Genomic DNA, 22,458 nt, shown 5'->3' with positions numbered 1-22,458 from the left:
CATATAAATAAGAGAAGAATTGAGCCCAGGATGCGTAATGCATCTGTCATTTACTGGGTACTGCTTTTCTTTAAATTACAATTCTCTTTTCATAACTCCCACAACATCAGCCAGTCTAAGGAATTAGTAAACTGTATATAAAGTTATAATTTTCTACTCTGAAAATTTAGTTTGTTTTCACTTCCTTTTGCAGAAAGAAGTAAAGCATTTCAAGATATTCTGTCCAGATTAAACCTGGAGAAGCACAGAAGCAGGAAGATCAGGCTGAGGGATGTCCTGGAGATCTGCCCAGAAGGCATCAAAAACAGGATTCCAGAGGCATTAAGTGATTTACCTTGGCATTTCCTGAGGAAGGTCATGGCTGTGAATGGGACAGCCAGAAATACAAGCATTGGGCACAGGGCACCTGAAGAAGAAATGACTGATGATGATAAAGAGCTGCATATTGATGACAATTTCTATGTTAGTGATGCTGAGATAAAAGTTTCACTGCACCCCCTCGATGTTCTCTGTGCCGTTCTGCTTTACTCAGACGGTTTCCTGCAGCAGGAGATCCTGTCCAAAATGTCCATGTGCCAATTTGCCCTCCCTCTGCTGCTACCTGCCCTTGACATCCACAAGTGTATCCTACTTCTGTGGGCCATGAGAGACATTGTGAGGAAGTGGAGGCCACACTCCCTGGCAGAGAGCAGAGGGTTCAGAGAGGAGAGCCTGGTGCTCACTTCACTGCCAACCATTTCCTTTGTGCGGTTGGGGAGCTGCAGCTTTTCCAAATCCAAACTCCTCAATGATGTTCTCAGCCCCTCCCAGCAGCACCACAATTTCTTTATCCATCGGGACATGGAGTCTGGGAATGTTCTTCGGCAAATCGCAGATGGGCTGGTCGAGATTTCCTGGTATTTTCCTGGTGGAAATGAGAATTCCGATCTTTTCCCAGAACCTGTTGCAGTTACAAATCTGCGTGGAAACATTGAGTCGCAGTGGCTGCAGTTTAGCTTTTTAACAGAGGTCTCCTCAGCAGTGTTCATAGTTACTGAGAGCATCAGTGAGACAGAATATGCGCTGTTATCATCTCTGAAAGAATCAACAGCTAAATATTACTTCATCCTTAACTACAAGAATGAGAAACCCATAGAAACTCTGGGATTCCTTAATAAGCTGGCCCCTGTGCTGAAGCTGAGCAAATCACAGCTACTGGTGAAAGACAGTACCACTAATAATGCAGGATTTGTGAAAAAGGTGCAGTCCACCATAGGAACCATAATGAACTCATCTCCCAAGACAGTGAGTTTGGAAGCCATGGCTGTGATGGCACGTGACCTAGGAATCCAAGTGGATGAGGACTGTCAGGCATGTCAGTGTGCGAGGAAATGTGCTAAAGATATCACTGCAGAAATAAGAGACGTGGCAAAATACAAAAGAGAAATGTTGAGACTCCAAGGGGAGCCATGGAAAAACCTGGCTAAAGTGGAAAAAGAGCTGTGTCGAATGAAAAGGCAAGGGGACATGGCCACTGAAGACTATAAATCTGAGCTGAAACAGAAATGGTTAGAGATACGCAGACAGCAGAATCAGTGTGGCCTTACTAATGGTTTGACTAAGTTTATCAATGGAATAGAACACTTGCCTACAATGGAGAAACATTACTTCTTGAAATGGATGAAATTTAGCCTCGATAACACTGCCAGAGGAAATCTTTCTAAAATGCGGGAGCAGTATAAAAAGAAATGTGAAACTCCAGGAGTGGACCGAAAACAGCTGGAAAAACTAGATAAATTAATAGCTGATAGTTCCCTTGGCGTTGAGCATTTCATGCGAGAGTTGGGGCAGTTCTATGAGGCTGAATGCTCAATGGTTAAAGAAGGTAAAATGGCAGAAAGCCAAAGATAATTCATCCATCTCCCAGCCATAGCAGCTGACTTGATGCTGGAAGGGTTTCCTATGGAGCTGATTGATGGAGATGCCTCCAACATCCCCATGAACTGGGTAATAGATGTTCTAACTCATCTCAATATCAGACTGGAGGGTAGATCCAGAATGGTGGTTATAACCGTGCTGGGAGTGCAGAGCACAGGGAAATCCACCCTCCTCAACACCATGTTTGGCCTGCAGTTTGCAGTGAGCAGTGGCCGATGTACGCGAGGAGCCTTCATGACACTCATTAAAGTTACAGAAATTGTTCAGAAGCTAAGTGGCTGTGATTTCATCCTGGTGATAGACACTGAAGGTCTGAAGGCCCCTGAACTAACGGCACTGGAAGACAGTTATCAACATGACAATGAGCTGGCCACCCTGGTGATTGGATTGAGTGACATAACAATCGTTAACATGGCCATGGAGAATGCCACAGAAATGAAGGATATTCTGCAAATTGTGGTCCATGCCTTTCTCAGAATGGAGGAAATAGGACAAAAGCCAAACTGCCAGTTTGTGCATCAGAACGTCAGTGATGTGTCTGCTCATGATCAAAATATGAGGGACAGGAAGCATCTACTGGAGCAGCTGAATGAAATGACCAAAGCTGCAGCAAGGATGGAAAAACAAAGCAGGGAAATGGCATTTTCTGATATTATGGAGTATAACCCAGAGAAACACAATTGGTACATCCCTGGCCTGTGGCATGGAGTCCCTCCAATGGCTCCAGTAAACACTGGATACAGTGAGAGTGTGTGTGAGCTAAAGAAATACCTGTTTGAATTCATAAAGAACCGTTCACTTAACAGACCTGTCAAAGACATTCCTGAATTTATTGAATGGCTGAAGAGTCTGTGGGAAGCTGTAAAACATGAAAACTTCATCTTTAGCTTTAGAAACAGTCTAGTAGCTGAAGCCTATAACCAGCTGTCTATGAAGTATTCTGAATGGGAGTGGGATTTCCGCAAGAAGATGTATATCTGGATATCCGAAAAAGAAACTTTCATCCAGAACCAGCCACCAGAGAAACTAGAGCGTGATCCTTTAATGAGTTTAAAAATTGAGGCACAAGGGAAACTTCAGGAGGAAGAAAAGAAGCTCTTGGATAATTTAGAACAGTATTTTAAAAGTGGAGCTTCAAATTTGAACCTGATAGAAAAGTACAGAGAAGATTTCAAAAGGAGCGCAAATAGCCTCAAAAGAGAACTTGAAAGTTATTCAATCAGTAACTGTGAGGAAGCAATTCGAATCCAAAGAGGACAGCACAAGATAGACACTATCCAAACTGGGTACAAGCAGACAATTGAAGGGAAAGTTGACAGACTCTTGGCTGAATGCCGGAACAGAAAACATAAACTAGACAATGAGAAACTGAAAATAGAATTTGAAACAATGTGGCGAAAAACCTTGTCAGAGTTAAAGCTCAGTAGTTTACAGAAACGTCAAGTTGTTCAAGATATGGAACTCCAGCTGAGAAAGGATTTTGAGAATCGAGGGAGTGCCGTTAATCAGATGCTACAACATGCAAAAAGCCTGCTGGGTTATGGAATGAAGTCTTTCACAATGAAGAAGGAATACTTAGAACTAAAATGGACCACAGCAGTTGTGGAATTCTTCTTACAGGACTGTCACCGTAAAACTGAAGAGCTTGCTCTATCTTTAATGAATGAATGCAAGAAATACATTGAAGAAAAAGTTAAATCCAAAACAGACTATGATGAAACCTATTGTGGAGAACTGCTGCATATGGTTAATGAGAGGTTAAAACGGGAGGATGTTCAGAAACTTCCCACTACCCCTAGTTTTGAAGTTGACCTGAAACTTCACATTTTGGGGGAAGCAGCTTGTGCATTTCAGAAGATGCATGAAGATTTTATCAAAGAAAACGATCCTCAGCAACGTCTGGAGAAGCTGAAACCTCAGTATTTCTCCATATTTATGGATCTCTATTTGGAAAAGGATGAAAGCCAAACAAGGGCCAAGGATTTCTGTTATCAATGTCTCAAACCTGCCCTGGTGGGTTATGTCAACAAAAGGCTCGGACTAGAAATAGTTGACAATTTTCTCAGCAGTGAACAGGCCGTTGAATACGCCAGCCGAAGCTTCTTCCAGTTCTCTGTGCTAAAGAAGCTGCTGGAAGAGATGAACTTTGACAACTATGTGAAATACATAAGTAACTATGAAAAGTTTGTCAAATCCTGGATACAGAAATGTCTGATAGATCGCTATGGAGGGAAGGCGAGTTTGGGAGATTTGGAGAAAGGGATTCTATCCAGAATAATAAATACAATCAAAGGAGTTCTGAAAAACTCCATAAATCAAAACAATAACACAGTTTCTGCCTTTTTAGACAACTTTTGCAAAGAGCTTCAGCAGGACCTGGTCATTTCCAGCAATAGCTTAGTTGGAGTACAGTTTAAAAGCACAGCAAAAATTGAGCAGCTTTCTGATAACATTCGAACCTTCCTTCTGGAGCTGGAACAACAAATCTTAACCCAGTTTAATCGTTTGGAACTTGAGACCAAACTCTCCAACCTGTCAGTGAAACCCCAGGATGAGATCTTCAAGCGAGTGTTTGGCTGTGGGAAGCAGTGTCCGTTCTGTAAAGCCCCCTGTGAAGCAGGAGGCACTGACCATAAAGAGCATTTTGTGTCAGTCCATCGACCCAAAGGATTAGGGAACTTCAGGGATCGGGATTCACAAAAGCTTGAGCATTCCATATGCTCCTCTGACGTGGTTTCCAATCGTGAATTCCGAACCGTAGCCACAGCAGGAAAATATCATCCTTTCAAAGATTACCGCCGTTACTACCCAGACTGGCGCATTCAGCCTGATCCCAGCATTGATGCTTCTGATTACTGGAAATTTGTTTTCAAATCATTCAGTGACCAGTTAGCTAGGAAGTATGATGCGAAAGCAGCAGATCTCCCAAGAGATTGGAAAAATATAACTAAAGAGTATGCACTGCGGGGCCTAAAGCAAGGGTTTTATCTGAAAAAATAGACATCCCAAGTGTATCTTTGAATAGGATATACTTCAACAAAACGAACCCCTGAATTTTAAAAAATGGGAATATGAACCAATCTGACAGCCTGTGCCCTTTTTTAAATTGAAAACTCAAAAAAATCAACGGCAGGTCACATCTTCCAGTTAGTGCAAGGCTGCTGCACAGGAGCAGACATACCAAAGCAAACGGATAGTCCATGTATCCCTGTCTCCATCTAGCCTGGTATCCCACCTCTCTGCCTTATTGGATCTCTCCAATAACCCGTCTAGCCTGGTATCCCCACCTCTCTGCCTTATTGGATCAGACCGATAACCCATCTAGCCTGGTATCCCCACCTCTCTGCCTTATTGGATCAGACCGATAACCCATCTAGCCTGGTATCCCCACCTCTCTGCCTTATTGGATCAGACCGATAACCCGTCTAGCCTGGTATCCCACCTCTCTGCCTTATTGGATCAGACCAATAACCCATATAGCCTAGTATCCCACCTTCTGGCTGTATTGGATCAGATCTAAAGGCCATCTAGCTCGGTATCTCATCTCCCTGCTGTACTGGATCAAACCAGTGATCCATCCTGTCTCTGACAGTGGCCATTACAAGATGTCTCAGTGGGAGGTGCAAGAAACCATCTAATGGAAATTTTATAGAAACATGTTTAGAGAGGAAGCTTCTTCCTAACATAACTATGTAAACAGGGTTTGAATGAGTTCTCCCATGCCATCTAGCTGGGAGTGGGAGAGACTTTAGGAGCAAACTGTATTCACATGAACTCACCTACTCTGCCTAGATATCAAGCAGATATAGAGATGTTGCTCAAAGTGATCAATTTTGACTAGTGTTGGGTTACAAATCACTTTAGTACTGAATGGAGGGGTAGTGAAATGTTGTTGTCAGTGTTGTTGCATTTATTGCATGAGTAAAGGGGAGCAGAACTGTGCTTAACCTGCCTCAAATGAGGGGTCACCCTCAGCTGAAAGGACTCATTAAGCCAGGGGCTCGAATGCCTGATCCCTGTGAAAGTAAGAGGGGTGAGGAGAGGTATCTCTGCCAGGAGGTGTGAACTCTCCCTAATGGTCCCTGGTCTGGTTTAACCTGTTCCTCCCCACTGTTCAAACGAGAGAGCTAAATAGGCTCCATTAGGAGCCTTTTGTTATTTTAAGTGCTCAAAAGAGCTGACAATCACTTGTGGTAGGACAGCATTTCTGCCCAGCCTAATAGCTGAAAATCACTAAGGGCTTGGCTACACTTGCGAGTTAGAGCGCATTAAAGCAGCCCCGGGCGCCCTAACTCATGACCCGTCCACACTGGCAAGGCATGTAGAGCATCTGGACTCTGCAGCTGGAATGCTCCTGGTAATCCACCTCCACCAGAAGCATAATGCTTTGTGCATCTCGGCTGAAACGCCCCAGCGTCAGTGTGAACAAGGTGTTGCATTACTGCACTCTGATCGGCCTCCCATAATCGCCTTAAGTCAAGTGGCCACTCTTGTCATTGTTTTGGAATCACTGCAGGAATGCGGATATGCCCTTTGAAAACTCCGTTTCTGACAGCCGGCTGCTTATCTGCTCCGAGACAAAGCAACCATTACTGTGGAATGCTGCTTGAGAGGCGGGGGAGGGGGGCCTGCTCCTGTCTGAACTTACAGGACAGCATGCTGACATGCTCTCAGTCCCCCCAAAACCCACTCTCTCGCCCCCCACATACACACAACACACTCCCTGTCACACTCCACCCCACCCCATTTGAAAAGCATGTTGCAGCCACATGCATGCTAGGATAGCTAACACAATGTACTGCTCTCTGTAGCTGTCGCAAGAGCTGCTAATGTGGCCATGCCAGTGCATTTGAATCTGACAGTGTGGACACACTGCAGCGCTTTCCCTAATGTGCTCTCCGAGGGCTGGTTTAACTCTCAGCGCTCTACATCTGCAAGTGTAGCCATGCCCTAAGAGCTGGGTGAAACCTCAGGAGACTGACCTGCAGTGGGCACAGCAGAGAGGCAGGTAGCAGAAGGTGACCAGTAAGTGGAACGAGTGACTGGCAGGGTGGCCAGGGGAGAGGAACCATGGCTGGTGGGGTGGCCAGCCAGAGCAAGTGCTCAGATGGCAGAGCTAGGAAGGTGCCTTCTTCCCCAGTTGGGAGGTGAACTCACACAGATGCTCCTCTAAACCCTTGGTCTTCACTGACCAAGGACAACCACCGTGAGTGGGGTATGGTGAGGGACCAGAGAAGGGCACAGTAAAGGAACTTTTGGTTGTAGAACTCAAGAACATGAGGCAGAGGACATGCCCCACGGACTCCAGGGTGGGTGTTCTGCTCACAGTTTTGTTTATGAATCCTGCTTGTGGCCTTCCCTCCATTCATTTAAAGTTTCTGATCTACACTCAGACTCAGTGCTTGTGAAAGGGGAAGCATTGCCTCTGAGAGGCACCCAGGGGTGATGTGTAATTTTCCCAGGATACTGGTTGGGGCTCAAGCCGATTCTGTTTTGTATTATTGAAAAGAACCTCCTAGATATTGAACTCGACCCTGGTTGCTGCCAGCTTCACCTGGCAGAAGGGTTACAACTGAGTGGTTTCTAATTTATACTATTCCTTGAATTTTGATTGGTTGAAAATGTTCAATTTATGTAATCACTGAATAAATATTTTTCAATGATCATGCAGTATGCAAATTCCTTTGCGTTGCGCTGGCTAATAATGATCCTTATCTGACCAGCGTGCAGGGATGTACATAATCACTGTATGTTATTTCTTTACCACACAATGCATATGCAAAATCTCTTTATTCTGAATGGCTGTTACAACCTCTGTACTCTGACTGGCTCCTGCCCTGGGAATTTTCAAGCTGTTTGACGGCAAGGAGGATGCTGTCTGAGCGTCTATCTCCCTTCAAGTGAAGGAGAAAAACTCCAAGATAAACATGAAAAAGAAGGGAAAAAAATATGAACACCCTGCCCCAAAAGAAACTGTGCCTTTGAAACCAATATCCACTGGTTCAGTGAATTGTGGGATATCCTCGTACCACAAAAACCTCACTGAGATGAAGAAAAGAAACAACAACCAGTATTTTGCTCTCTGCTTTATTTTATTCAGCATGCAACATATGCAAGCAGCTAAGCCAATCAACCTATTAACTGTACTTATTTTGTATGTCCTAGTGTAAACTCTGTGGATTGCATGTATTCATTCTATTCATATTGATGATCTTAAGGACAGCGGCTTACAAGTGATGCATCCTAGGGGGCTAGATCGTGACTCAGGAGAATGAGGAAGAAAAAGATTCTCTCCTCTTACGCTCCTGAACAGGCTCTGTGAATCCTGGGCCCAGGCATGTGGGAGTAGACAGGCACTGCCCCCCGGCTATGCCCCTGCTCACATGGTGGGTATGGAATGAACAAGGAATGATCAGAGCTATGGCTCCCTCCTTCCACTGAGTGGCAACACAACTGAGCCAGCTCAGGCCACTGGTACATGACCATCCCCATGGAGAAAAGAGGAAGCAACAAAAGGCTTTGTCTACACTGGTAGATGTACAGCGCAGGCAGTTACAGCACCACTTAGAGAGCGCTGCAGGGAAACCACTGTGTGTGTGTTCACGCTGTCAACGGCCAGCGCAATAGCATGACCACACTTGCGGCTAGGGTGACCAGATAGCAAATGTGAAAAATCAGGACAGGGGGTAGGGATGTGGGGGGGGGGGGGGGAATAGGAGCCTACATAAGAAAAAGACCCCAAAATCGGGACTATCCCTATAAAATTGGGACATTTGGTCACCCTACTTGTGGCACTTGCAGTGGCATTCAGAGCGGTGCACTCTGGGCAGATATTCCACAGAGCACCTCTTCCCTTTCTGCCTCTGAGGCTTGTGGGAAGGGAGAGGGAGGGTCACGGGGCATCCTGGGTTCTGTCCCAATGCCCCATCATGCATCACTTCACATCCCAGCAGTCCCTTTCCTTCCGTCTGCATTTGGTGCCATCTTTCAACGGTTTTTGTACTGTGTGCTGTCTGCCTCTTCGGTCTGTGGGAATGAATCCTGAACTGTTGAGGAATATGCGGACGGGTCTCACCAGCACATCACGACTGGCAGTCCAGTTACTCCTTAAACTACAAAGTGAGAATGAGGAGTCTGACGACGATGTCAACACGCATAACACACACGACACAGGATTGCTTGTGGTATTCACGGAGGTGCTGACCACAGTGGGACGCTGCTTTTGGGCTCAGGAAACAAGCATTGAGTGGTGGGAGCACATCGTCATGCAAGTCTGGGATGACGAGCAGTGGCTGCAGAACTTTTGGATGAGGAAAGCCACTTTCATAGGACTGTGTGCTGAGCTCGCCCCCACCCTGCGGCACAAGTGTGGCCATGCCATTGTGCTGGCAGCTGGCAGTGTGAACACACAGCAGCGCTTTACCTGCAGCACTCACTGCGGGGCACTGTAACGCCTGGTGCTGTACATCTGCTAGTGTAGACATAGTGTAAGTTGCATCAGTGAAACTTTCTTTATTCAACACAAGGGCAGATTAAGGAACTGAGTACTACATGGTAGGAGGTAGTTAGTTTAGAATAGGCTGTAAACACAGATAAATGATTGGCATGTATGTTAAGTGTTTAAACTGAGTTCCCCCAAAATCAGAATCAGTTGAAGACAATTGAACTGTTATATTTAGAGCATGACTGTCATTTACTCTCCCTGTGCATTAAGAAATCAGTATTCTTGTTTTAATGTAATCATGCATAAGATGCAACAGAAAACCATTTATATTTAAACAAAATAAACTTCTGAACTGACTTTTTTTGTAGTGGCTTATTTATTTCGAAATGTTGCCTTGGACCTTTTTGTTTTATTTAACCCTGGGAGAAAGGATAGTGGGTGAGGTCAGGAAACATTTCAGGAGATGTGATGCTTCCAAAGTATGAACCCAAGATCCCAAGCGATACAGGGACCCTTAACTTTTAAATTAATCCTTCTGAGAGGCCTGATGCTGATAAGAATGACGGACCTCATGTAAAATGGGCTTCGTTTTGCTGATTAATATTATATAACATTTATATTGCTAGAACCTGCAGGCTGTACCTACATAATCATTGCAGATTTTAACTACATCATGATTTAGAATGAAACAAAAAGCTTTTCCCACTTTGCTCATCAAAAATTTTAAACAGTGAGAAAATTCCATGGAGCCCTGAGCTCTCACTGGGGCACAAGTTAGTAATCGCTGTGATGGGAGAGGCAGGGCCAGCACTGGAGTCACTGAAGCAACCCCCAGGTGAAGCAGCTAAACCCCAACCCCAAAGAATGGATTTTCCACAGTTACAGAGGAAATTAGATAACTCTATATATACACACACACAAAAACAGACGGAAATATATAGGGTTAGAAATCCCCAATAACGACACTGATGGCCCAAACTCTCTGCAGTGACCCCAACCCATGACACTACTTCTGTGTCCCTTCTCGACAGCGGGGCTGTGAGTGTGGCTGGATTGGGCAGTGGCTCCTTCTACTGTCCCATGGGGGAATCTCTTCTCTTCATTGCCACATGCCACACAGTTGCATCTGTCAGCACAGCTGCTTAGTGGATTTGCCCATGTCCATGTCACCCATTTTCAATTGTTCCTTTCCACATAGAATCATAGGACTGGAAGGGACCTTGAGAGATCATCTAATCCAGGGGTTCTCAACCTTTTTCTTGCTGAGGCCCCCTTCAACATCCTATAAAAACAACAGGGCCCAGCGGAGGGTGCGGGGGGAGCACAGGGCTCCAGGCCGGGGGGAAACCTTGGCATAGGCATAGTTTTACTTCTATTTTGGGGTTGGGGTGGGGGCAAGGGCTGGCAGGGCTCAACCCAGCTCCGCACAGCAGGGTCCAGGGAGGGCGTGCCACCTCCACCTCCTGACTCACTCAGGGAGGGCACCCAGCCCTCGTTAGCCTCATAACAGTCTCAGTCATAATGCTCGGGTAACAGCAGGGGCCCCTTTAACAAAAAACCCTCTATATTTTTCTCTCTCTGTTTCATGGGTTGCAAGCCTCCCACATCCCCCTCCAGTGAAACAGAGCCGTCCCCCTCTGCTGCCATCAGACCCCCATCCCTCTGGCTGCTACGAACACAGCCTGGCCTGGGAATGTGAAGGAACATCTCTGAACTGATTCAGACTAACACGGCTACCCCTCTGTTACTTGACACCATGCAAGGCACTGTATTTAGCCATATGGAATGGAAATCTATCACTCCCAGAAAACACCATCCTAGCCACCCTTCTCAAATACTACGCCACCAGCACTCCCAGCTATCTCCGTGCCACCACGGATTTCCTGAGCCAATACGTCTGTTAGTCTTAAAGGTGCCACAGGACCTCTGTTGCTTTTTACAGATTCAGACTAACACGGCTACCCCTCTGTTACTTCTCTGAACTGAGAGGAGACACGCACAGAAACACACATTCCTCTGTATTGGAGAGTCAGAGGCTGGAGACACACAGACACAGACACACCCTCAGTTCACCGATCTCTCATGTTAATAACAGTTTGAAGAACATCCACCCAGTCAAGAAGAGAGGCTCACCCTCTCAGAGCAGCTCAGCTCAGAGGATGGGGGCGCTGGGGCAGTAAGAAGGCTCCAGGGAGCCAGGAGCCATGTTGGCTCCTGCTGGGGTGCCCAGGGACAATGGGGCACAGCTCGGTAACTGCTGGGGTGGGAGAGGCTTTAACCCAGCACTGAGGGAAGCAGCTGAATGCAGGGGGATTTCTAGTTAAAAGGGAATTTAGATTTATTACAATAAATGTGTAGGGAGAGTATCAACCATCACAACATTTCTGGGGCAAAGTCTCTGCAGTGACCCCAGCCCTGGGATGCCCGATCACCTCCCAGCCAGTGTCCCTTCTCTCCAGCAGGGCTGAGAGCACATCTGCATGGGGCAATGGCTCCCTCTTGTGTCCCTGTAGTGAGTCGGTGTGGCTCCCCTCCTGCCTGGAAGAGGGAGCCCACGTGCAGACCCCAGAGTGGGTGGGACCACCACCGCCTGTCCCCGCCCCCCGGAAGTCAAGGGGCGGGACAGGAAGTATAAAGGCCGGCCGCCAGAGCTCAGTCGGCGGCCAGCCACCACAGGGAGTAGACGTGTGGCCGGGAGCTCCCAGCCAGGAGACCGCCGAAGACCGAGGCCTGGACCCTAGCTGGCCCGAGTTACCCAGGGCACGCTACGAGGAGGAGCCACCGGAGCCCGTCCGATCCCGTCACTGGGAGAATCCCTTGGAACCCCACCCCAGCAACCCTGAGGGTGAGACTGCACCCGAACCCCTCCGCCCCTGCTGCTACCCAGAGGAGCCACCTGAGGACCGTTGGCCTGACTTCCCGGCAGAGCTACCGGACCTGCCACCGAGCCCTGGCCGAGAGGAGCCCATGCAGATGGACTGGCCCGAGCCCGGCGCGACGAACGAGGTAGGCTTTGAGGGGGATCGTGGAAGTAGCCCGGGGGTAGCCGACCCCGGTCCGGCTGCAACCGAGTGTGAGCCTATGTCAGTGTGTTGCGGTCTGGATACCCCACTGACCAGCAGCGGCAGTAACCGCTGCTAGGGCCCCAGGCTGGAACGCAGTGGAGTGGGTGGGCCTGCGTTCCCCCCTGCCACCCCCGCTCACGGGTGGCAGGTTTCCCCCTCACCCAACGCTCGGCTACAGAGAGCCTAGGCGTGCCTTACCTGGGCTTCTGAACTGTTTGCTCGCTCAGCCCCCTGCAAACAAGGGCCTGAGCCTAACTGTGTTTGCCCCGCCCTGATCCAGGGCCTGGGCTTTGAACTATTTGCCCGCTCAGCCCCTGCAAACAAGGGCCTGGGCTAAACTGTGTTTGCCCCGCCCTGATCCAGGGCCTGGGCTCCTGAACTGCTTGCTCGCTCAGCCCCCTGCAGTCAAGGGCCTGAGCTTTAACTGTGGTTGCTCCGACTCTGCACCAAAGAGCCGGAGTTTTGGGACTAACTGACTGCTTGTTCCCACAGTAGTGAGTCGGTGTGGCTCCCCTCCTGCCCGGAAGGGTCGAGCCCCGGCTAGGACCTATTACAGTCCCCCAAGGGGAATCTCTTCTCTTCATTGTCAGTGCAGCAGCTTAGTGGGTTTCCCCATGTCACCAGTTTTAAATTGTTCCTTCCCCAATGCAGCACCTTGAGCTTTCTACATTGAATGTCACCAGCCAGCACATTGCCCATCTACCTACTTTTGTAGCCCTCGCTGGTGTCCCTCACAATCCTCCCAAGCAGAAGAATTCTGTGGTATCAGCAAATTTCCCCATCTCACTGGCCACTCCATTATTCCAGGTGATACTAAATACACAGAACCACCGCAACCTTCGCATTGATCCCTAAGGTCCCCCTGGCTATTTACCTTATTCTCACATGGGAAACTGGAGAATTTATTCCTTCTAAAATCTTCTGCTAAGGGGCAGTTCTGTCCTAGATGTCCCCCCACCCCACCCCTTACACAGGGCAACGGTTCCTAGGAGAGGGGTCAGTCTGAGACACATAAGGACACCTCCAAGCACTGGGCAATAAACCCAGAGCTATTAAAATTTAGAAGAGAAAGGGTAAAATTTTCAAAAGTAGTTGCATCTACATTAGAGCTGAGGGGTGTGATTCCCAGCATGCACAGACATACCAGCACTAGCTCTGATCAAGCCAGCACACTGAAAATGGCCATGTAGCCAGGGCAGCATGGGTGCGGCATGGACAAGCAGTCCTGTCTATGGAGCCATGGGGTCTGAGGTTCACGAGAGAGGGGGTGATGTTGAACTTTCTTTGGGCTGTGCCTTCTCTTGCAGGGATTTCCCATATATCCAGGGAAAAGCTGGCTGTCCCCTCTGCCCAAAATACCTTCCTCTCCATATCCTATTCCTGACTCATTTACTAAATTTAAATGTATTTACATTTCTGATAGCCTAAGATCTTCCTATATATAAAGCAGAGCAGGCACTTTGTGGGGATCTCAGCCCAAGTCAACCCAATCTACGTTACCTGCATCCTAACACCCCATACATAGCGCTGTTATAAACAACATTTAAAAATAAATTAGAAAGAGGAGCATTTGTATACTTTGGTCTTCTTCCACTGAACGGAGAATTTACTTTTTTCTTATGAACAGACACGGTCTCTCCAATTTTCATGAGAATTCACCCTTCTCCAAAGATATCCCAGCTAGTTTTATGGGTGTTGCTGCTGGCAATTAGAAATTCTAAACTTGTTGTGGTCTATCCATGACCTACTTGAGCCTGAATCCACGTTTCCAGAGGCTGAGTGTAATCCTTTTTCTCAGTTGCTCCTCTTCTGATAAGTGAAACGCACGAGCTTGACTCAAAAATTGGAGGGGACGTCACCCTTGACTGAAGATTCAAGATAACTGCAGCTTCGAGCTCCAGAAAGTGAGGCCCTTTTTGTACCTGAACCCCTGTGAGGAAAACTCAGGAAGCCTGATAACAGCAAAGGTAAGGTTTCTTCCCCCTCTCTTTCAGAGCTCACATTCATCCTTTCCTTCTCCCACTCACCGTCCCGTCTTCTCCCTTTCTTGTGGTGACTCCTGAGTCCTGTAGTTCCTGGACCCAAGAATTCAGGAACCCCCTAGGAACAAACTTACAAACTCAGACTGCTGTAGCTAGCTAGCTACACACCTAGCTAGACACAACCGTTTGTCTGGCTCCTATTCAGATATGGAAAGAGAGACAGAGTGCAAAGTTACTACAATGGATCAGACAGACCAGAGGACCTGACAGAAGAGTTCAAAGGTTGAACTCTTTCTCCAGCAGCTCAGTCTAGGGGCAACTTCTGACTCTCAGCAACATCAGACCTTCAGACAGTGGGATCTACAGGCGTATAATGGCAGACAAGGGTGTGAGTATCGGAAAGACTCTTCTGCAAGTGGCAGGTAAATGAACATGTACGGAGGAGATGGCTTAACTCTGAGGTCATACTTACCTAGCCATAGCCAAACAGTTGTATTTACACATTTCCCTATCTAATTGTGCTATAGTCCCTTTTCAGTGACTACACTGCTTAGAAGTTTTCCTCAGTCTTTAATATGGTAATTGGTTACAATGTTGAGCATTTGAACATGAAGTGTTCTCAGAGAGACTTAAAAGCCCATATTTACTTAAGGAATGTACACTTATCTATGTTTAGCTGCTTATATCACTTCTTGTCTCTCTCCAAAATGCTGATAATTCCATGTATATTTGTACTACAAATAATCGTTACTATGTATGCTTAATCCATACTGCAATGCACTATTGTTTTCCAGTTTGAGTTTATATTACCAATCCACATGATCACAGAACCTAAGAGTCTGGGATATTAGGTTTATCAGAAAGATCGTGGACAATTTGAGTTTACATATATTGGCTTTTCAGATCTTGCACAAATCCTTGTTTAACCTAGAATTTTGATTTAATTAAATATTTTCTCTTCCAAACAGAGAAGAGTATGAGAGGAAAAGTCATATATTTATGACATTTCTCATTACATGACAATTTGATACAATTAGAGACAAGTGAAACATCCAAAACTGGAGTTTCTGAACTTTTCTTTTGATGAACAACAGCCTTGTTTACTTCCCCCGTACATGCATTTTGCTGGAGCAAAATTGGCACCTAGTAACCAATTGAGATGGGGACATGAAGCTGGGCGTTGTCAGCATCCTGAAGATCTCACAGCCCAAGTCTCCTCACTAACCCAGTGGATCAGATACACTTAAAACAAGAGAGGTGGCGGGATGGACCCTGCACACCCCCAGGTGGCAGCATCCTCAGGGAGGAAAAGCAATTGACCAACATCACCCTCTGAGAGCTCTTAGCAAAGGTAGGAACGGAGCCACCCAAGAGCAGCCCTGACCACCCTCATTGTGGTCCACAGTGTGTCATAATCTGCTAATGACATACACAGGTGAGTTAACAGCATGTTATGATCAAGAGTAGCGAGGTCAGTGGCCAATCGAATCACATCAACATGACCCTCAATTCTCAGTTACTCTGAGGCTGTTTATATCTGACTGGCTGGCCCTGCCCTCTTCTCTCTAACATGGCCGGAAGTTTGCCAACGGTTTCTTGGCTCCCATAGCCCAGCAGACAGAGAAGTGACAGCTGCAGTGTCTATATTTAATATGTAACTATCCAACAATGGATATTTGTATAAAAGATCTGGTGGGATCAAAATTTTCACTCCAACACAGCACTTGCTTCCCAGCTTTCTCCCTTGTGGGTGACTGGACAGGAAGATTTTGTAACAGTTATAAGGGTTTATACCTTACTGCTTGTGATCATATCGGTTGTAAAGAAGCCCAATAACCGCCAAGAACAATATATAGCATAGGTGTTAGCTAGAGAGCAAATCGAAGTCCTACTCATGTACCCCATTCCCCAGAGCAGGACTAAAGCTCACTGGGCTGTGGCCTGCAGCTGGGGCTGTGGCCTGCAGCTGGGACTGTGGAAGGGAGGCACTCAGGTGGTGCTGCACCTGATTCAAATAATAATGAGAGAAAAAGAAAAGGACTGTAATGTCATAAAATCGCTGCCCCTCCGACCTTCCCTCTTCTCCCCTGCTCTGTCCTCCTCACTGCATCCTCCCTTCCCTTGTCTTTCCATTGAGTTTATCCCATCCTAATTAAACCCTGCACCACCACTGCCAAAAAACACACACCCCACTGGCAGTAACATGGCGTTTGCTGCCATCACCTTGATGGTTATGGGTGTGAGTTATAGCCCTTCTCCCTACCCCGTGTGTGTCTGGTCTATTTAGAGTTGCTCCTCAGACCAGCACTGTCTATCACCCTCTATTTGTACCGTTCCCAGTACAATGGGGCCCCGATCTTGGTTGGCCACTAGGTACGACTGTAACACACATGATTAGTAGCAAAGGGGAAGAAGTTTCAATCTGAATGATAAAGGAACAGGTCATTTGTTTAAAGACCCCAAGGTAAGGAGGACTCTCTGCTGCACGGCATGATTTCATGTGACTAGAAATGTGGGGAACAAACATTCCCCACATCTCTTATGTGTGTCATACAGCTACAGAGTGACTGATAGGGTTGCCAACTCTCCAGGATTGCACTGGAGTCTCCAGGAATTAAAGATTGATCTTTAAAGATTATGTAACGGGAGGAAATCTCCTGGAATACATCAACCAAAACTGGCAACACTAGTGACTGACTCAGAGACAGGCTAATAAATGAGTCCCTTCCCCAGAGTGGGACTTTAACCTGATTGCTAATAACTGATGCAGGCCTGTGCCTGAGGGGAAAGGGAGTGATGTGATTGGCCTAGGTCTGGATTGACCCCGCTCTGATCAACTCGGGTCAGTTTTGCCAGACACAATCCGATCACCACTGTTAATTCTGTAGATTCAGTCACAGCTCAGTAGCGACGTGGCCCTGCCATCCCAGCATCCTGGCTGGGAGCATGTCCCTGGGAGCGGGGGGAGAGCAGAAAGATATCGGTGCCCCAAGGCAGCTGCTCTTCCCCTGCCAGTCACGCTCTCTGATGATGGACAATCTGAACCTGAGCTCACACCCTTTCAGTTACATCTTGGTTCAGGACTAGCTACAAATAGAGCCTGTGATTGTGCCAAGGGTCACAGGAGCGGGGGATTATGTGCGCTCTTTAGGGAGGTGACTTCTTCTCTTCTGCCCATTTCCTATAAACCCAGCAGGACGCCAGCCAGCGGCTCTCCCCAAAATACTGATGGAAATGTCTGACTGACTCAAAGCTCCCACTGCATGATACGGACACCTCACTGGGGGATGGAATCTCTCTAGATTCTCACGCAGACTGTGAGGTACACACTAGGCTGGCCAACCTAGGGAATTAGCTCTCGCCACTCAGGAGCGCCCTCTTCAGGTGGTGTCTTGCCCTCAATTATCTGCCCTTTTCCAAGCTCCACCACATTAGGCCCTGCATCCCTCCCAGCCCGCGGTGCCCTTCCCTGGGGTACTGCCCTCTGCTAGTGCCCCACTCTCTGAGTGCTGCCCCTCCAGGGAACTGGCTACCCCTAATCCCACCACTCGCCTCAGTGACCCACTGCCGTTCTTCACCTAGCCCCTTCCCTCAGGGGCAAACTGCAGTCTGAACTGGCCACTCATCATCGGCAAGGAGGATGGACCTGCTGCTTCTTCCTCCCCTGGCTTCACCTTCGCAGCCCTAGTACCTCCTCGAGGCCCTATATCAGGCCCTCAGCCTGGGAGTTGGTCAGGCCAGAGCTCCCCTAGCTCCCCCTGACCTTCCCCAGCACTGCTCTGGACAAGGTACCTTTCCCTGTCTAGGCAGCCAGCCCCATCACTTCATTCAGTTTTCTCATTTTTTTTTCAACAGTCACCCTGTGCAGCCTTGTACATCCTGCTATATCAGTCACCCTGGCCCAGTCCTGGGGATAAGGCTGACATTACTAACTTTATGTTCTGGGTTTAATGTATGTGTCCAAGGGGGTCACACACTAGGTTGCTACTGTCAGGGTGAATTTATTTCACACCCCATCCTCACTTCCTTCCATTCCCACCCACAAGCTTCCTGTATAGCACCCTCCATGCCCCTCTATTTCAGGGGCTCTGTGTGCCCCCCCAGACTCCCTCCTCCTCCCATACTACTCCCCCCCCCCATTTTCCCCTCCAATGCCGGCAGCTGTGTGACTCCCATTCTCCCCATACCAGGGGTGTTGTGTCCCCCATTCCTCACTCCCCCCCATTCCTCTCCCAATTGCAGGGGTTCTGAATGTGCTCCCATTCCCATATTTCCTCCCATTCTTCCTCACTCCCTCCATACCAGGGTTCCCTAATTTTCTCCCCACCAGAAGTTGTGTGTGCACTCCCATTACTCCCTCTCTCTATACCAGGGCCCCCCTTCACTCTCAGGCCAGGAGCTCTGTCTCCCCCCCATTCCCAACTCCCCCCCCCCATGCTAGGGGTTCTGTATGCCCCCTTCCCTCTATACCAGGTTCTCCTAATTCCATGATGTCTGGAGTGGCTCACAGCTGTAAGTGCCAATGTCAGGGCAGACTATCAGAAAACAGGGAGCCCAACATGGTGGTGTGTTTTATAATTAGGGTGACCATATTTCCCCCCCGTTCCCACACCTACAGGGTGAGGTGACACACACACACACATACCTCTCTCACACGGGTGTGTGTGTGTGACTGACGGACTTGACCCTTTCCCTGCCTGGTGCTCTTTTCCCTCTCCGCCCGGCTGGGCCCCTGGGTCAGACCTACCTCTCCTGGTACCTGGTACCACATCTTTCCAAGGCAACATGTGGACGGGGGCACGCAGGGTCACATGTCCCCCCCACCATTTCTGCCAGGGCTTGCACCAGAATGTGGCCTGTGCCCACCAGCAGCCTTTGGGCACTGTGCAGGAGGGAAGGGAGAGGAGCGGCTTTCAGCTGCAGGGGAGGAGGAGAGGGGAAGTGATGACCTGGCCCTTGTCGTTGCAGAGCTCATCTTGTCTTGCCCCCCACCCCCCCATGGCTGGAAGCAGCTTGTCCCTTCCTGCCCTCACAGCATCATAAAGCAGCTAACACTTCCATGCTGCTGCTGGCCACTGACAACCTAGATGCCTTCTGTTGTCCGCCCCCCCCCCCCAAGCTACAGCGTGGGCAGGAAGGGGTTAAGCCCTAAGGATGCATTGTGCACCAGGGCCCAGGGAAGCTGACTACAGGGGCTTCGTGAACCCAGCCAGAGAGGTGGCTCAGCAGGGGAGGGTGCCTAGGGGATGGAGCAGCCCCGCGCTCCCTCAGGGACCCAGCATGGGGGAGGGGGCAGGCAAAGAGGGTGCTAAGCTGGGGGGGCTGCTGTGAAGCCTGCAGGGTTGGGGTGGGAACAGGCTGGAAATTGCTTCCCACTCCAGTCCAGAGCTTAGCGGCTTCCCCGTGCATGCACTGCACAGGGCTCGGCTCCTCCTGGCCAGTGTCCTGGGCTGGAGGGTCTTGGGCTTTCCCAGGGTGCTGGCCCAGCCAGAGGCAGTGGGGGAAGGAAGGAGCCTGCCAGCCAGACTGTTGATAAGCACAGTGCTCCAAACAGGAGCTGGTTCTCCACACAGCGCTGGGAGTGGGATGCGTCCTGCCGGGGGCGGGGAGGGGCGATATGGAGGAGCAGCAGGGCTGGGGGGGGGGGTGAAGGGGCAAAGCAGGGAGAGGACAGTGAGAGGAGGAGCATGTAAAGGACTGATGGGTGGGCAGCAGAAGTGACCTGTAACCAGCCACTGCCTGGCACCTGCCTGCACTCCCCAGCCCCTGCAGCTCACAGCACATGGCCAGTGCTGGCCGGAAACGGGAGGGGGAGCAGGGCCTTACTGGCCGAGAGCCGACGTGCAGCAGGGGCTGCGCTGACAGACTAGCAGGGGAAGCGGCTGGCCCTGCGTGCTGCATCTTATCCCTGCCACCAGCTTTGCATCCCCACCCCCATGATTGGTCACTGGACTCCCCCCACCCCCACACACTCACCACTGGTGGGAGAATGGCTGGCGAGCAGGGATCCAGCCAGCAGCAGGGCACCCTAGTACTGATGCATGGGGGCAGACTGAAAATATGGGATAATTTGCCCATTTTTAAGAAAAAGTCAGGACAGCTTAAATACGGGATTGTCCCTTTAAAAACTGGACATCTGGTCACCCTGTTTATAATAAAATGTCACCAAACCAGTAACAAATATAAACTCCTGGATCACTGGACCAGTCTTACCATGGAGTTACAGACAGTCTCCTTAAGCTCTCCAGCCCATCTTACCACACAGACAAACTGCACTTACTGATAATGGTCACATAAACCAAAAATCACACCACATCAGGTTGCTCCCAATCCCAAGAAACCAATCATTACTCCAGATCAATTAGTACTCTGGATTTTACCCCAAGGACAACACTGGTATCCAATACTATAATTAACTAACTACAGGTTTATTAGCTGAGAAAAAGAAATGAGTGTTATTGAGGTTAAAGCAGGTAAAATACATTAACAGGTGGTATTAGCAGGAGTGTTGTAAGCAGACACAAGATGTAATTATTTCACTCTACTCTGCGCTGGTTAGGCCTCAACTGGCATATTGTGTCCAGTTCTGGGTGCCACATTTCAGGAAGGATGTGGACAAATTGGAGAAAGTCCGGAGAAGAGCAACAAAAATGCTTACAGGTCTAGAAAACATGACCTATGAGGGAAGATTGAAAAAATTGGGTTTGTTTAGTCTGGAAAAGAGAAGACTGAGAGGTGACATGATAACAGTTTTTAAGTACCTAAAAGGTTGTTACAAGGAAGAGGAAGAAAAATTATTCTCCTTAACTTCTGATGATAGGACAAGAAGCATTGGGTTTAAAGTGCAGCAAGGGAGGTTTAGGTTGGACAACAGGAAAAACTTCCTAACTGTCAGGGTGCTTAGGTACTGGAATAAATTGCCTAGGGAAGTTGTAGAATCTCCATCATTGGAGATTTTTAAGAGCAGGTTAGACAAACACCTTTCAGGAATGATTTAGATAATACTTAGTCCTGCCACGAGTACAGGAGACTGGACTAGATGACCTCTCGAGGTCCTTTCCAGTTCTGTGATTCTATGATTATGCGCAAACGTTATAAGTGTACTCTCTGTGCCATATCTAGATCATTGATGAACATATTGAACAGAACTGGATCCAGAACGGATCTCTGCAGGATCTCACTCGTTATGCCCTTCCAGCTTGATTGTGAACTACTGTTAACTACTCTCTAGGAATGATTTTCCAACCAGTTTTCCACCCACCTTATAGTAGCTAAAGCTAGGTTGTATTTCCCTAGTTTATTTATGAGAAGGTCATGCAAGACTGTATCAAAAGCCTTACTAAAGTCAAGATATACCACATCTACCACTTCCCCCCTATCCACAAGGCTTGTTACTCTGTCAAAGAAATCAATTAGGTTGATTTGCCATGATTTGTTCTTCACAAATCCTTGTTAATTGTTACTTATCACCTTATTATCCTCTAGGATTTTGCAAATTGATTTCTTCATTATTTGCTCCACTTTCTTGCTGGGTACTGAAGTTAAGCTGATGGCTCAGCTAAAGCAGCAAAACCTTCCTGGGGTAGATGCAGCTTAGACCAGCACAATAGCTCTTTTGCCAGAATGGTTTATACCTCTTCCCTGAGCAAAATAAACAGTACCGGCAAAAGGACTTTTTTTGCCAGTGTAAGTGCATCTAACACCAGGGCATTTGCTGGCACAGTTATGTTGTAAAAAACCACACACCTAACCAATGTAGCTATGCAGGCAAACCTTTTCTGTATAGACCTGCCCTTAGTGTACTTGTCTATTTACAAAATGTACATGAGCCCTGCTTCCTTGGACAGAGACGTCACCGACTGCAGACGGGCAACTTCTTCTTGGAGATACCTCAGCTAAGCCAGGACTGCCCTGTCCCAGGAAGTAGCTGACTGAGCCTCTGTCTTTCTCTTGGGTCTCACACCAAATTAACAGCCAGTCCAAGGAGAATGTTCTACACATACAACCTGCGTAATGATGGTCTGATTGCTTATACATCACTGACCCCAAT

General features: G+C 48.1%; 1 protein-coding gene and 1 pseudogene across 1 annotated transcript in view; one reads left to right on the top strand and one right to left on the bottom strand.

Annotated features, from left to right (window-relative positions):
• The window catches only part of LOC135977067 (interferon-induced very large GTPase 1-like), a 36,241-nt pseudogene extending 31,199 nt beyond the window's left edge, over positions 1-5,042 (top strand).
• LOC135977030 (olfactory receptor 5AR1-like) overlaps positions 1-22,458 on the bottom strand; it is a 127,333-nt gene that overhangs the window by 53,899 nt on the left and 50,976 nt on the right. The window lies entirely within an intron of this gene.

The sequence above is a fragment of the Chrysemys picta genome, chromosome 22, assembly GCF_011386835.1.
Source record: "Chrysemys picta bellii isolate R12L10 chromosome 22, ASM1138683v2, whole genome shotgun sequence".
Taxonomy (NCBI): domain Eukaryota; kingdom Metazoa; phylum Chordata; order Testudines; family Emydidae; genus Chrysemys; species Chrysemys picta.
This window is presented reverse-complemented; position numbering and strand designations above follow the sequence as displayed.